Raw genomic sequence first — 16,019 nt, forward strand, 5'->3', positions numbered from 1 at the left:
CAAGCTTGGCGGTTATGCAAGGAGAATTCTTCATTGCTTGAAAATCTTTTAGTCTCGGCACTATGAAGGAGGTGAATTTTTAGATGCAAGGAGAGGGTATAATCCATGTCTTACTTGGCGTAGTGTGTGGGGTTCGAAGTCTCTTTTGTTGGAGGGATGGAAATGGTGTGTTAGGACGGGTGTTAACATCCGTGTATGGGAGGAGGCGTGACTAATGGGAGAGGGTGCATACTTTGTTCCTACTCCCTGCGCTGACAGTGAGACGGAATTAAGAGTTTGCAATTTGATAGAATTCAATGGTGGTAGTTGGAATGTTGATGTTGTGAAGCAAACCTTCCTTGAAGATGAATGGGAGAGTGTTTTGATTATTCTATTGTCACGCTATTGGCCTATCGATCGTTGATTCTGGTGGCCTACTCGAGATGGTGAATTCACGGTTAAATTGGTGTTATTGGCTTGGTAGGCTTGGGCACTTACTTGAGTGGCACTTGCATCATGGGGTCAAGGAAACCGAGCTGTGGAAGAATGTTTGGAGGGTCGAGGGTCCCCCAAAGCTTCAGAACTTCCTTTGGCGTGCTTGCGAAAGGAGCCTTGGTGTTAAAGAGCGGTTATATGCTCGACGTGTTGGTGAATGTCCCTTATGTATGATATGCAAGACATCCAATGAAACTATCATTCACGCCTTATTTGAATGCACGCAAGCTCGAGAAATTTGACAGATTAGTAAATTCCGTCCTCTACTTGTTTGTGCTCCCACTACTTCGTTTGTGGAGTGTTTTAAATGAATGGTAAGTAAGCTTCATCGGGAAGATATGTGTGTTGTGTGTGTTCTCTTGTGGGCCACCTTGTTTTGTGGAAACAAGCAAATCTTTGAACTTGAGACACTTGATGCATCGGTTGTGGCGATCCAGTTTGTCAAACAAGTGGAGGATTATGTTATGCATGCAAAGGAGGTGTTCAAACCGGAGGTTGGGGTCTGTACTTCAGTCATAGCGTGGTTCCTCATCCCCCCTTCGGCAGGTATTGTCAAAGTTAACTTTGATGCCCATATAAAACCAGGTGAGGAGGTTGGATTAGGGGTGATATGTCGGGACCATAATGGGATCATTTTAGCGATGGGTGTGAAGAGGCTTGTTGTCAAGTGGGATGCCAATGTTACGAAGGCTGCTACTGCAAGATATGTTGTGGACTTGGCCCTTACACTACGGTAAGTTAGTTTGGTGCGTGAATGGGATGTTATTATGGTGGTGAAGGCAGTGAAGCAAGGCACTTATGGATCTTTTCTTATTTTCAATTTTTTGAATGATGTTCGATGGATGGCTAGGGAATATGATGTATTTTCAATGTCTCATGTTAAACGAGCGGGTAATGTTGTTGTCCACCTGTTAGCTCGTTGGGAATATAATTGTAATGGCGAACGTGTTTGGCTTGACTCCTTTCCTTAAAGTATTCGTACTTTGGTGGAACTTGATTCATTATAATTCCCGTCCCTGGCTTTTTCCCTAAATTAAAAAAAAATAGTGGGAGTTTTAGTTTTGGAAATTAGGTATAATACAAATTATGGTTTTCTTTTTGGATTTTAAGGATGCAATTCAAATGGAATTATGCTTAATTGGTGTATGTTGAGAAGAATTATATTATTTTTCAATGTAGTGCGTGAAAAAGGATGACATTGCACTAGAAAGAAAAATAAGAATAAATCAAGTTTAATTTGGCTCAACAATCATACAATAAGGCACAAAAAGCCTTAATTTTACGAAAATCCACAATTTACAAAACGCCTAATATTCTTAGAACCTTAATCAGCAAAATGGAAACAAGAATCTTATCTTGATTGATTGAAGTTGGCTAATTACCTTCTCCCATAATGCAACTAAATTTCCCAACAAATTTACGATTAAGGTCTTCAAAGATTGTTTGTCGAGATTTAGAGAAATGATGTTTGAAGAAGGAAGAATGGGGTTAGAAGAAGAAGAATCGAGGAAGAGTTCAAGGAAATGGAGAAAGCTCATATGAATATCTGACATATACATCATTGGACCTGTACACATAAGTCCACACCGAAAGAAACAATGACCACACACAAGCCCGAATGAGGTTCCATCATAAAACCAATTGGCTATAGGAGGAGTATTAGTCATCCTCTCTATTTTTCTTCAACGTAGGACAAGTTCACATATGGGTCAACAGCTTAACACTCTCCTTCACATCTAAGCCCGTCTGAAATAATACCCTTACATGAGGCAAACACTACTGGTGGGCTACTTGTTCCAAACAATTTTCAACATATTGCCCCCCCCCCCCACATAGGACCAACAATGGGCCAGGATCGTCTGCTCTGATATATACTATGACAAATACATCATTGAGTCTACGCACAAGGGCTACATAGAAGGAGAGAGTGACCACGCACAAACCCATACGAGGTTTCATCCTAAAACCAATTGGCAATAGAAGGAATAGTCCATTAAACTCATATGTTAGTCATCCTCTATCTTTTTCTTCACCGTGGGACAAGCTCACACGTGGGTTAACACCTTAGTTCCTTAAAAGGGTCCTATGTAATAGATAGTTGAACGAACCTGTTAAAAGATAGAATAATCGATAATTCTAAAACAATGGAGATAGTCTAATCTAAGTAAAATAGAAAATGATAAAAAAAATAGTTATTTCATAAAAGTGATAGATATAAAAAATATAATTTTAAAACATCCTACAATTTTTTTTAGGGGAAAAGTGAGCTATGATAGATTAAGGGACAAATTGTCCATTAAAACATAAGAAGCCACTTTCTGGGCGAGAAAATTGGTTCTTCCAAATTTGTTCAACTCCAAAAAGACTAAGCTTAGCTAGAGGGTGTGCTACAAAGTTATCATCACACGCTTAACATGAGATCATACAGTGAATTTAAAACAAACATAGGAAGATAAAATATTATGTAGGATAACATCTAGTTCTGCAAGAAAGATAGCATGCTTAGAGAGACAATAAATCACAGCTTGACAGTCCGATTCCATAACAACTTCTTGGAGGCCATATCTTTTTCCCAATCGCACAACCATCTCAATAGCTTTTGCTCCGGCAATTTCAGCAGTCTAGAAAGCTCTAACTCGACGAGTAGCAGCAAAAATCACACTTCCATCTGAATTTCTGGCTATGGCACTTAGACCGATCCAACCTCCCACTGCAAGTGAGGCAAACACATTCAACTTTATTACACCTGAAGGAGGGGAAGACCAACATCTCGAGCTTGCTGTAATTTGATGGGCTTAATTAAACTTTGTAAATTTTCTTTGCATTTTTACCGTACTCTTCGGCAAGTCTATGAGCACACTCCAGCAAATTGTGATGAGGGGTTGATGTGTTATTAAAAACCAGTGAGTTTCATTTGCTCCTTATAATCCAAGCAAGGAAGGCACCCTTTGTACACACTTTTGCATTTATGCCACACCAACCCATAATGACATCATTCATTGAATTTGTAAATATTCCTTGGCAAAGAGCATCACAACCACTGCCAACCCATAAGTCATGCACAGAGGGGCAACCAAATAGTGCAAGCTCTTGCGATTCAACTTCGCCACAACCCCACGGACAAAGATCATCTTCAATTGCAGATGACTATGTTTAAGCAAGCCACGTACAGGGAGGGTATAAAAGCATAGGCGCCATAGAAAATGACGGACTTTTGGACGCACTTCCATACTCCATATATTAACCCAAGCTTGGTGAAAATTATTGAGATTTCAACCTTTCCCAAGCATGTATGCAGTTTTCACCGAATAGCAAGCATCTATAGTAAATGCCCTAATTCATCCTTCAAAGGAAAAGAGCTAAGGGGAGTGCCAAGAATACACCAGATATCTCTATCATTGAACAAGGCTTCAATAGCCTAGCTACTTTCATCTACCACCCAAGGATCATCCCATAAGTTAATTTGGGTGCCATTGCCAATACTCCATGCCACACCTTCTTTGAGAAGAGCTTTAGACTCCAAATACCACCCCATGAATAGCTACTTGACCAACCAAGTGGGACATTCAAAAAATCACAACTAGAATAGTATTTCGCCTTCATCACTCTAGCATAAAGATTGCTTGGTTCATGGACTAACCTCCACGCTTGAAAACTTTTAGGTCCTTGAAACCCATTCTATTTAAGCATTTCAGAGTACACATAGAGTCCCAATTTTTCCAATGAATTTTCTGTTGAGAATCAGAAGTATCCCATCAAAATCGAGCCATAGCTGAATGGATTTTTTGAATAACGAAACTATTTTGTAAAGTCCCATAAGATAGGGAGAGAGAGCCTAAATCACATACTCCAGCAAAACTTCTTTACCAACTCCATATAACAGTTTTTCCTTCCAACCTTGGAGTTTCTTCCAAATTCTATCTAAAAGTGAATCAAAGATGACTTTCTTTGATCTACTAGAAATAAAGGGGACACCAAGGTATTTTTCATGCTTTCTACCTGCCTCATGTTCAAGATTTTCTTCAACTCTTCTCTTTGTGTGATACTGACTCCTCTACTAAACGAGACCCCGACCTTTCATAATTAATTTTTGCTTGAATGCTAACTCATAGTTGTAATAGCTTGAATTATTAAGCTAATATTAGAATCAATAATCCATAATTAATTAAGTTAATGACGATTAAGTAATTATAATCGATACGCTCCGAATTTTAAAAGTGTAAATAAATGTTATATGAAATTGTTGCTAACGTGGATATTTTGTGTTATTAGTTAACTAATAACATGAACTATGTGATAATTAAGTAATTTATGAATTATGATAGGTACATTGAATATGGCCTCGGAATCATAGGATTTGTGTAGTAGTTGATATCGATGTGTTAGCCGAGGAAGTGAGATTAAGGAGTTGATTAGGTTAAGATACCTTCATTAAGATATGTGATGTACTTTGGAGGAATTTGGCTAAGAATAATTAAGGATTAGGTAGGAATTAAGGAAGAAAATCTAAGTTGAAGCTTTAGAAAAATGTGATTAGTGCATAAGCAAGGGAGAGGACGATTTTACCACCATTACTAAATCGAAAATGACAAGTTTACCCTTACCCATTCTGTATATAGGAGAGGGGAAGCTCCTCATTCAGTATCATCAAATCATTCCACATACAAACACAAAAAACACATCTTTTCCTTTCTCTCTCTCCTCACGCCATTTCTGGCATCCATCAAGAGCTCTTTGGCAGCTTGCTCTCTTGGTTCTTTGCTCTGATTTTTCACATGCAAACTCTTCCATAGATTCTTCAAGGTGTCCTTAACACTGGGTAGGCGTTGGTTTTTAGGTTCATCACTGTAAACATAAGGAAAAGCTAAGGAAGGTAAGACATGGCTTAAATTCAGCATGCATGAGGTATAGTGGCTTTAAATTTGATTTCTTTGGGTTTATTATTAACTTTAAGGTGATGAATGTATTTATTAAGGTCTTAAGAAGTTGCTGGAGGAGTAGTACGAGTTGCTAAGCAAGGGTTAAATTCCTAAACATCAAATTAAGGTACACAACAACCACCGTTAAAGCTTATTTTCCTTGGTTTTTATCATAATATGTGTTTATGGAAAATAATGAGCTAAGAAAATGATTTGTGTGGAGGAACTTACTGTTTTGATAATAAGTTATAAGTAAGTGATTTCAATATGTTAATTATACTTTGGGATTGATGATTTAGAATCAAAAACCGTTGCATGTCAAGTTCCTCTTAAAAACCGATTTAACCGTGTTTCTCTTTCGATTGTATTTTGGTATTAAGTGCTTCCATTGTTGTTACCCTTACATGAGAACCTACTGTAAATACCCTTATATTGCTGCTTGATGACATTGTAACACATCTTTTCCATAGATTAAATATAACCTCTTTTGAGAAGAAAACTACACCTAAAAACTCAACTATTCGCGTAACAACTTTTGGACTTATAAACCTTTGTACTTTCAATCTTTTCAATGTGGTTCTATTGATGAATACCTACTGTATGTACCTATATATGAAGTTAAACCTAAACCTTGGCGAAACTCAAGAAGTCTATTAATTCATCGCCTAGAACCATTGTTAATAACACCAAACCGAAAACCATCTAATGGACCTATGTTCTATTGTGTGAAGTTTCTCTATTTAAGAGTACTTTATAAACCTTTCACCTACTATCATATCTTATTAAACCATCCTTTAATCACCTCGATTAACTATCACATCCTTTCGATTCATGGTTGTTAAGTCATCATTCCAAATATAGCGGAACTTGACATAGCAATTGCGTTTTCGAAACTTGTTTGATAACTAAGCTAAGTTAATTGTTAAGCTGGTTGATCAAGTATTGGCAAATAAGTTTTGAATATAATTAAGTTATAAGTTAAAAGCTATTTTTAAGGGAAGTAACTGCATTGGCAGTGATGAACAATAATTGTAGAGCGGGTTTGCTCTTTGAGTTATTAGAGCGGGTATTGCTCCGGAGCGGGGATTGCTCTGTTATATAGGGTCATGACCTAGAAAGTCTTGCAAGCAGAAGTAAATAAAAGTAGGGAGACGTCCCTCAAAAGTTCCATTTATGTTCCTTCCCTAATTGAAAGTATTTTGAGTTTTGATCGATATATTTAGGGAGTTTTGAAAAGGTATAAGTATTGTTTTTGAAAGTTATTTGTTATGATGTATTATTACTATTATGCTATCTAATTATGAAGGAGGAGTATTATAATATTTTATAGCAAAGAAATATCGAGATTCATGGATTATGATGCTTTTTAAATATTAAAGTCTAATTTCCGCCACCTTAATATTTGAAAACTAGTGGGACTTGTGTACCAGCGTAGCTGACTGTTTTGTTCCTTTGAACCTGTCCTGGTGGGGGCAGATTCAGTTGTTTTGCAGGAATAAGCTGAAGGTCAAAGATAAACTTTATTTGAAAAGTTCGTGATATGTTTTGCTGCTGCGTGATGTTATTGTATAAATTAATTATGGGATGTAACTTATATTTTTGGACTCAAATTTTTATTAATTAGACTACGATGTAATAATTAAGTATTTTAAGTGGATTTTCATAAACTATGCTCAGATTTATGCAGGTTCTTAACCTTCCAAGGGCAAGGGGGGTTAGGAATCTGTACTAACAGCATCTCTAATTAGTAGCTTATTCATTTAATTAATTAGAGTTAGTCATAAGTAAGCTGCTAACTAGGGAGGGCTGTTACACTTGGTATCAGAGCAAACGATTTGAAAACTTATTAAACTAAGTTTTGAATTTTGAAATTTATAATGTATAAATATTCGAATTATTTTGAAATATTATATATATATATATATATATATATATATATATATATATATATAATGATAATAATAGAATAAATAATAAAAATTTTATGTGATGATGTGAATATGTGTTTATGTGTTCAAGTTTATGTGCATTATGTATGTTATGATTTATAAAATTAGAAATTATGTGTAGATGGGTTCAAGATCATCCAGCGAGAGTGTTAACCAGGAGGTACCCTATTTAAGAGAACCTGACACCTATACCGCTGTTGGTAAGTGGTGGGATGATGCTGTTGATCATGCAAATGAGGTATTAGGATACATTCGGGAATGGAAGAGTTGATGGGGCCGACTAGAATAACCATTATTGGCGGACTGGGATACAGGCATACGCCATAATAAAGACTTTACCGATGTGAACCGTGGGCTAGTTTCCGTAGAACTTATTGGAGTTTGTTAAGAATGTATGTGGCTACAGGGGCAATCCAAGGGTACGGAGTGACTATGGAAAATATAGATAAGAGCTTGATACGCTGGGAAGGCACAGTGGAGGAAGTTAGGCAAGAGATGGATATCACTCTGGAAGCAGAGACGGGGCCAAATTTACCCAAATGACCACATTGGAGGGAAATGTATGATCGTATTACCCATAGAGAGGAAGAGCGGATGGCTGGAATGTTTGGAGGTGGATGAGTTCGTCCAGTGGAACTAGGAGTCACTCTACCTCAAGAACCTCAACAGTGCAAGGGTCAAGTACTACTACTAATTCAAACCAATCTGGTACCACTTTTGGGGAAGATGAAGGATGTAAGATTTGTGGGCCTGACTATGTTCCGGAGACTCCGCCAATTAGCAGTGATGATAGTGGTTATTATTATGATCCTTATAAATTAGATTGAACAAGGGAATGTACTAGGAGGAAAAGTGGAGGGGAACTTCTGAAATATGTTATTTCTTTATGTAATGCTCATTTATCTAAAGATTAGTATGTATGTTGCATGAAAGGTGTAATTAAATAATAAGGAAGAATCAGTTTGTTTGTATCAAAAACATATATAAATAAACAGCAAGGTTGCAATGCTATCATGAAATATATATATATATATATATATGAAGTAGATTTGCGAAGTCATTATATTAAGTAAGTGTAAAAAGAAAAGAATGTGTATGAATATTTGACTGAGTATTGCAATTGAATATGTAGGAAATGGCAAGTCAAGAAGGTGCATCCAAATCACTAGAGGTCGAGAATGATAAAGATAAGCAGATACAGAACTGAAAGAGATGAATGCTCGACTCTTGGAGATACTGGAAAAACAGAATCAGAATAAGAATGACGATGAAGGAAGTTTTATAAGCGTTGGCTGCTCATAAGCCACGCACCTATGACGGTGAATCTGATCCCGTCAAGTTCGAGGATTGGATTACATATATGAGCAAATTGCTGGATGTAGTCAGTTGCCCTGAAGCTTTGAAGGTGAAGATGGCTACTTTTTATTTGGAAGGTCCAGCTGACATTTGGTGGAATACCACCAAGGGAATAGCTCAGAAATCAGAAGTTACTTGGACAGAGTTTGTTGAGAAAATGAAGAATAAATTCTTTCCTCCAGCATTCGGAGGATGAAGGAAAATGAATTTTTATTTCTGAAGCAAGCGAAAATGTCTGTATTGGAGTATGCAGCAAAATTTCTTGAATTGTCTCGATTTGCACCTGACTTCGTGAGTAATGAAAGGGTGAAAATGATGCGATTCTTTGAGGGTCTGAATTTAAAGTATCAGAAACGAATTGGGACATATACACCTTTGAAGAGTTGTATGATCGTGCTTGGAACAAGAGAGAATTGAGATGAAGGATGAGGAGTTCAGAAAGAGAAAGAAATGGAGGAAATTTAAAGAAGGGGGATTCAAGAAGGCAAAAACAGAAATGACACCCCAACTCAGTTCAGAGGGCTAGCTGGGAATGGCAGAGGAGGTAGAACAGAATGGAAGTGCAATCGTTGTGGGAAGAATCATTATGGCAAAAATTGTCCGGGGCAAATGTGTGTTTTAAATGTAAAAATGTGGGCATCGAATTGTGAGTGCCCTTTGTGGAAGGAATCAGGAAGGATAGGAGGAAATAATAAACCAGGGAATATGTTGATGCTGGCAGCTGGAGAAGGAAGTTCAAGTCAAGGAGGGCCGGAAAAGGGATTCAGCATGGCAATCAAGGGAAAGCAGCAGGGAAGTTATTTGCTGTTAAGACAGAAGCGAAGGAGATTCCTGAGCTGCAGGAGTTGCCAGGTAATGTAATTTCAGGGAGATTTCTTGTATGTAACTCGATGGCAAGGTGTTATTTGATTCTGGAGCTTCACATTCATTTGTTTCAAATGTGTTTGTTAGCAATCTGCCGTGTAGACCATGTGTGCAACCTTTAAATATGCATATTGTATGCCAAATGGGGAGTCGATATGTTGTAAATGGATATTTAGAAATTGTGAAATTAGAATAGCAGGGTCCGAATTGCGGGTAGATCTGATACCCTTTAATTTGGATTATTATGATGTGATTTTGGGGATGAATTGGTTAAGTAAAAATAGAGCGGTGATAGAATGTTATGCTAGAGCCGTCAGATTGAGGTCTCCATGCGGAGATAACATTGTGTATAAAGAAGAAATGGTAAACCGATGGAAAAAGGTGAGTGATAATTAAGAATGATACAGAGATAATACCTGAAGGTATGGGTTATGTGAATCAAATAGAAGGGGTAAAAAGGAGGAAAGGAGAAATTGAAGAAATTCCAGTGGTAAGAGATTTCCAGGATGTATTCCAGGAGATTACCGGGATTGCCACCGCATCGGGTGGTTGATTTTCATATTGATCTGGTGCCGGGGGCGACACCGATATCTAGAGCTCCTTATAGGATGGCTCCTGCAGAAATGGCTGAATTGAAAAAGCAATTAGAAGAATTGTTGCAGAAAGGTTATATCCGACCTAGTGTGTCTCCATGGGGCGCACCAGTTTGTTTGTGAAGAAAAAGGATGGTACGATGAGATTGTGTATAGATTATCGGGAAATTAATAAAATCACAATCCGGAATAGATATCCATTACCCCGAATTGATGATCTGTTCGATCAGTTGAAGGGGCAGGATATTCTCAAAGATCGATTTAAGGTCGGGGTATCATCAAATGCGCATCGTGGAGGAAGATATACCGAAAACAGCATTCAGGACAGATATGGACATTATGAGTCTTGTGATGCCGTTTGGACTCACAAATGCACCGCAGCTTTTATGGATTTAATGCAGAGGTACTTTAAGCCTTTGCTCGATCGGTTTGTGTAATTTTATTGATGATATATTGGTGTATTCTAAAGATCGCCAAGAGCATGAAGAACATTTGAGGGAGGTATTAAAATATTGCGAAGAGAGAAACTCTATGCAAAGCTGAGTAAGTGTGATTTTTGGTTGGATCAAGTAATGTTCTTAGGGCATGTTGTAACCAAAGAAGGTATAGCAGTGGACCCTGAAAAGATAAAAGCGGTAAAAGAATGGCCTGCACCTACAAATGTTGGGGAAGTTAGAAGTTTTCTTGGGCTTGCTGGATATTATAGAAGATTCGTGGAGAATTTTTCGCGAATAGCTTTACCGATTACGAATTTGATCAAGAAGAATACAAGATTTCAGTGGACGGAGAAATGTGAGAAGGCTTTTCGGGAGTTAAAAGAAAGATTGACTAGCGCTCCAGTCTTAGCTCTACCTTCTGGGACAGAAGGATTTGAGGTTTATAGTGATGCCTCTCAGGAAGGATTAGGATGTGTGTTAATGCAGAACCAGCGGGTTATAGCTTACGCTTCCAGGCAATTGAAGATTCATGAAAAGAATTATCCTGTGCATGATTTGGAGTTGGCAGCAGTCGTCTTTGCACTGAAATTGTGGAGACATTATTTATATGGAGTCTCTTGCAAGGTTTATACTGATCATAAGAGTTTAAAATATATCTTCACCCAGAAGGAAATGAATATGAGGCAACGGAGATGGTTGGAATTACTTAAAGATTATGATATAGAATTCAATATCATCCGGGAAAAGCAAATAAAGTTGCAGATGCTCTAAGTAGAAGACCGTCGGGAAGTGAATGCATTGATATCAGTGCCGGAGGAGTTGTATAACGAGCTGGTACAATTAGATTTGCGAGTGGTTGCAAGAGGTCAATTACAGGAAGAATTAAATGCAATTATGATGAAATCGTCTCTCTTTGAAGAAATTCGGGAAAAGCAGGATAAAGATAATTTCATCAAGGAGTTGAAGTCAAAGATAGAAAAGAATGAGATAACGGACTTCCAAGAATATGCTGATGGAAGTATTCGTTTAAATGGAAGATGGTGTATTCCTAATGACGGGGAATTGAAGAATAAAATTCTGAAGGAAGCACATAGCAGTGCTTACTCAGTTCATCCAGGCAGAGATAAAATGATTCAAGATGTGAAGAAGTACTTCTGGTGGAAAGGGTTAAAGAGAGAATCTATCTCACAGTTCGTGGCAAGGTGTTTAATTTGTCAAAAGGTAAAATTTGAGCGAAAGAAGATGTCGGGACTGCTGCAGCCACTGCCAGTACCGGAATGGAAATGGGATTCGATCTCCATGGACTTTGTATCAGGATTACCTAAATCAAGAAGGGGAAATGATTCTATATGGGTGGTAGTGGACAGATTGACAAAGACATCGGTTTATTCCCATGGGAGTAACTTGGAGCAAGAAACAGCTAGCAGATGCATATATCAGAGAAATTGTTCGATTGCATGGCGTTCCAACCACCATTATTTCTGACCGAGATACCCGGTTCCTGTCACATTTCTGGGAGAAATTGCAAGAAGCTTTGGGCGACTCAGAAATTTAGCACAGCATTCCATCCAGCAACAGATGGGCAAACGGAGCGAGTAATCCAAATATTAGAAGATATGTTACGAGCCTGTGTATTGGAATTTAAAGGCTCCTGGGAGGATAAATTGGCATTAATAGAATTTTCCTATAATAACAGTTATCAATCTAGCATTGGTATGGCTCCATATGAAGCTTTGTATGGGCGTAAATGTCGAACACCTATTTGTTGGGATGAGTAAGTCCAGGGATACCATCGGACCTGAGTTGATTCAAGATACAATGGAGCAGGTTCGTGTAATACGGGAGAAAATGAAAATCGCACAAGATCGACAAAAGAAATATGCTGATTTGAGGAGAACGAAGCTGGAATTTAAAGAAGGGGATAAAGTGTTTCTCCGTGTTTCACCACTAAAGGGGTGAAAAGATTTGGACTGCGAGGAAAATTGAGTCCTAAATTCATAGGACCATTTGAGATTTTGCGCAGAATCGGTGAAGTCGCATATGAATTAGCCTTACCAATAGAACTGTCTAGGGTGCACAATGTTTTTCACGTCTCGCAACTACGAAGATATATACATGATCCTTCACATGTGCTATCCTACGAACCATTGCAAATAGATGAATCGTTGTGTTATGAGGAGAGGCCTATAAAGATTCTGGATAAACGAGAAAAAGTTTGCGAAACCAAACCATACCTTTAGTCAAGGTATTATGGACCAATCACGGAACAGAAGAAGCAACCTGGGAAAAAGAAAGAGATATGCAAGAGCGATACCCCCAGTTGTTCCAAGGTATGTTATAAGTTTCGGGACGAAACTTCTTTAAGGGTGGTAGAGTGTAATAGCCTGAATTATTAAGCTAATATTAGAATCAATAATCCGTAATTAATTAAGTTAATGACGATTAAGTAATTATAATCGATACGCTCCGAATTTTAAAAGTGTAAATAAATGTTATATGAATTGTTGCTAACGTGGATATTTTGTGTTATTAGTTAACTAATAACATGAGCTATGTGATAATTAAGTAATTTATGAATTATGATAGGTACATTGAATATGGCCTCGGAATCATAGGATTTGTATAGTAGTTGATATCGATGTTAGCCGAGAAAGTGAGATTAAGGAGTTGATTAGGTTAAGATACCTTCATTAAGATATGTGATGTACTTTGGAGGAATTTGGCTAAGAATAATTAAGGATTAGGTAGGAATTAAGGAAGAAAATCCAAGTTGAAGCTTTAGAAAAATCTGATTAGTGCATAAGCAAGGGAAAGGACGATTTTACCCCCATTACTAAACCGAAAATGACAAGTTTACCCTTACCCATTCTGTATATAGGAGAGGGGAAGCTCCTCATTCAGTATCATCAAATCATTCCACATACAAACACAAAAAACACATCTTTTCCTTTCTCTCTCTCCTCACGCCATTTCTGGCGTCCATCAAGAGCTCTTTGGCAGCTTGCTCTCTTGGTTCTTTGATATGATTTTTCACATGCAAACTCTTCCATAGATTCTTCAAGGTGTCCTTAACACTGGGTAGGCGTTGGTTTTAGGTTCATCACTGTAAACATAAGGAAAAGCTAAGGAAGGTAAGACATGGCTTAAATTCAGCATGCATGAGGTATAGTGGCTTTAAATTTGATTTCTTTGGGTTTATTATTAACTTTAAGGTGATGAATGTGTTTATTAAGGTCTTAAGGAGTTGCTGGAGGAGTAGTACGAGTTGCTAAGCAAGGGTTAAATTCCTAAACATCAAATTAAGGTACACAAGAACCACCGTTAAAGCTTATTTTCCTTGGTTTTTATCATAATATGTATTTATGGAAAATAATGAGCTACGAAAATGATTTGTGTGGAGGAACTTACTGTTTTGATAATAAGTTATAAATAAGTGATTTCAATATGTTAATTATACTTTGGGATTGATGATTTAGAATCAAAAACCGTTGCATGTCAAGTTCCTCTTAAAAACCGATTTAACCGTGTTTCTCTTTCGATTGTATTTTGGTATTAAGTGCTTCCATTGTTGTTACCCTTACATGAGAACCTACTGTAAATACCTTATGTTGCTGCTTGATGACATTGTAACACATCTTTTCCATAGATTAAATATAACCTCTTTTGAGAAGAAAACTACACCTAAAAACTCAACTATTCGCGTGTAACAACTTTTGGACTTATAAACCTTTGTACTTTCAATCTTTTCAATGTGGTTCTATTGATGAATACCTACTGTATGTACCTATATATGAATTTAGAACCCTAAACCTTGGCGAAACTCAAGAAGTTCTATTAATTCATCGCCTAGAACCATTGTTAATAACACCAAACCGAAAACCATCTAAATGGACCTATGTTCTAATTGTGTGAAGTAATTCTCCCTATGTTAAGAGTACTTTATCAACCTTTCACCTACTATCATATCTTATTAAACCATCCTTTAATCACCTCGATTAACTATCACATCCTTTCGATTCATGTTTGTTAAGTCATCATTCCAAATATAGCGGAACTTGACATAGCAATTGCATTTTCGAAACTTGTTTGATAACTAAGCTAAGTTGATTGTTAAGCTGGTTTATCAAGTATTGGCAAATAAGTTTTGAATATAATTAAGTTATAAGTTAAAAGCTATTTTTAAGGGAAGTAACTGCATTGGCAGTGATGAACAATAATTGTAGAGCGGGTTTGCTCTTTGAGTTATTAGAGCGGGTATTGCTCCGGAGCGGGGATTGCTCTGTTATATAGGGTCATGACCTAGAAAGTCTTGCAAGCAGAAGTAAATAAAAGTAGGGAGACGTCCCTCAAAAGTTCCATTTATGTTCCTTCCCTAATTGAAGTATTTTGAGTTTTGGATCGATATATTTAAGGGAGTTTTGAAAAGGTATAAGTATTGTTTTTGAAAGTTATTTGTTATGATGTATGATTACTATTATGCTATCTAATTACGAAGGAGGAGTATTATAATATTTTATAGCAAAGAAATATCGAGATTCATGGATTATGATGCTTTTTAAATATTAAAGTCTAATTTCCGCCACCTTAATATTTGAAAACTAGTGGGACTTGTGTACCAGCGTAGCAGACTATTTTGTTCCTTTGAACCTGTCCTGGTGGGGGCAGATTCAGTTGTTTTGCAGGAATAAGCTGAAGGTCAAAGATAAACTTTATTTGAAAAGTTCGTGATATGTTTTAGTGCTGCGTGATGTTATTGTATAAAGTAATTATGGGACGTAACTTATATTTTTGGACTCAAATTTTTATTACTTAGACTACGATGTAATAATTAAGTATTTTAAGTGGATTTTCATAAACTATGCTCAGATTTATGCAGGTTCTTAACCTTCAAAGGGCAAGGGGGGTTAGGAATCTGTACTAACAGCATCTCTAATTAGTAGCTTATTCATTTAATAAATTAGAGTTAGTCATAAGTAAGCTGCTAACTAGGGAGGGTTGTTACAAGTGGTTGAGAATATCAACTATAGCAGTGCATTCTTGTCGAGAGGCTCTAGTGAAGAGTAAACTGTCATCTGCAAAGAAAAAGTGAGAAATTTTTGGACCACTGCTACTGGTTTTAGCTCCATGAATCTGTTTAACCTGAAATTTCTTCTAAGTCATTTTACGAAAAGTATCGGCTATCATAATAAAAAGATACGAAAAAATAGGATCACCTTGCCGAAGACCAGTGGGAAAAACAGAGTCGTAGACACCTCCATTAATAATAAAGATATATGAGACAGATGAGACACAACTCATGATTAAATTCACCCAGCGACCATCAAAACCCATAGTAAACAAAAGCTTTATCAAAAAACCCATTCAATCTCTGTCATAAGCTTTGCTCATATCCAGCTTCATAGCAATAGTACCTCTACAACTCCTATT

This window comes from Beta vulgaris, chromosome 4 (assembly GCF_026745355.1).
Source record: "Beta vulgaris subsp. vulgaris cultivar EL10 chromosome 4, EL10.2, whole genome shotgun sequence".
In the NCBI taxonomy this organism is placed as follows: domain Eukaryota; kingdom Viridiplantae; phylum Streptophyta; class Magnoliopsida; order Caryophyllales; family Amaranthaceae; genus Beta; species Beta vulgaris.